Source organism: Urtica dioica, chromosome 11 (assembly GCF_054948205.1).
Source record: "Urtica dioica subsp. dioica isolate 48M chromosome 11, U.dioica_male_clone48M_v1_H2, whole genome shotgun sequence".
Taxonomy (NCBI): domain Eukaryota; kingdom Viridiplantae; phylum Streptophyta; class Magnoliopsida; order Rosales; family Urticaceae; genus Urtica; species Urtica dioica.
This window is the reverse complement of record NC_142766.1, coordinates 16,256,205-16,257,310: the sequence shown is the minus strand read 5'-3', so window position 1 is coordinate 16,257,310 and position 1,106 is coordinate 16,256,205. Positions and strand designations below refer to the sequence as shown.

Sequence of the window (1,106 nt, the reverse complement as noted above, 5' to 3'; positions counted from 1 at the left end):
TTATCGCCGAGTGTTCTGATTCTTCAGAACCCATATATAATATATGTATGTATAATGCATCAATGTATAATGTATATGTTGTTTTTATAAGGGATGCGAGGGATTATAATAAAAGCATGTATAAATCTAGTGCTGGCTGGCTAGTTTGGTTAAAAGTAGAGAAAAAAATTAAATACGTACCTGTGGTAGCCGTACATTTGGTAGTTGGAATTCTTGTGAACGTGGTGACTTTGTTCAGCATTATTAACTTTTATGGATCACATACGCTAGATAGTTTATAATGAAGCAATGTATGGGGTATGTGGCTATATAGAAGATCAGTAAAAAAAAAAAAAATTAGTACTTACAATTAAGTTGGTTAATAATTGACTGCATATAACTATTTATGATTGTTGATACTGTTAATGTGTCACGAAATGAAATGGCGTTTAACATGAGTTCTAATAAATCTATGGTAGTACATTTGCTTTACGAAATGCATTGGGCGTGAGGTATATAAAATATAACATTTCAAGCTTGCAATCTATTTTCACACCGAAATCAAAATTTTATTTTTATTTTTTATGTTTGTGTTAATAATATAAGTGGTTCGTTAAAAACATATCTTCTTATTGAAATATATTGTTTATTTGTTTTCTAAATTGAGTTTAAATTTAACTTTTTCGCAGTTCTGCCAAAGGCTTGCTCACAATCTGGGCCTAGTGACCGGGCCGGAGAGTACCAAGGTCCTCTGCAATAGCCCAAAAAATTAATTTGGGCTCAAAAAGTAGTCCCGGCGGGGCTCGAACCCGCGACCTTCGGCTCATAAGACCAACGCTCTAACCAACTGAGCTACGGGACTTCTTATATCCATTCAGGATTTGACAAATATTTAATAAATTAAAATAATGCGAACATTGCCACTTGAGATAAGATGCACAACAGAGTATCCATTTTGAAAAGTTAATCAAACAGACAAACATTTAAATTTAAACGTCCATCATTCTCTTCGGGATCTTATTTCCACTAATTTAAAAAAAAGAACTTTCAATTGCTATCAACTTTTGGTGATGGATGATTGTATAAGCATTTGTGTTTCCCAAGCATACACACTTTTATATTCAATA

At 32.7% G+C, this 1,106-nt stretch overlaps 1 non-coding gene across 1 annotated transcript; it reads right to left on the bottom strand.

The window, feature by feature from the left end:
- Nucleotides 1-767: 767 nt before the first annotated feature.
- On the bottom strand, nucleotides 768-841 carry TRNAI-UAU (transfer RNA isoleucine (anticodon UAU)). Its single transcript has one exon. It is a non-coding gene; the product is annotated as a tRNA-Ile (tRNA).
- Between the last annotated feature and the right edge of the window lie 265 nt (nucleotides 842-1,106).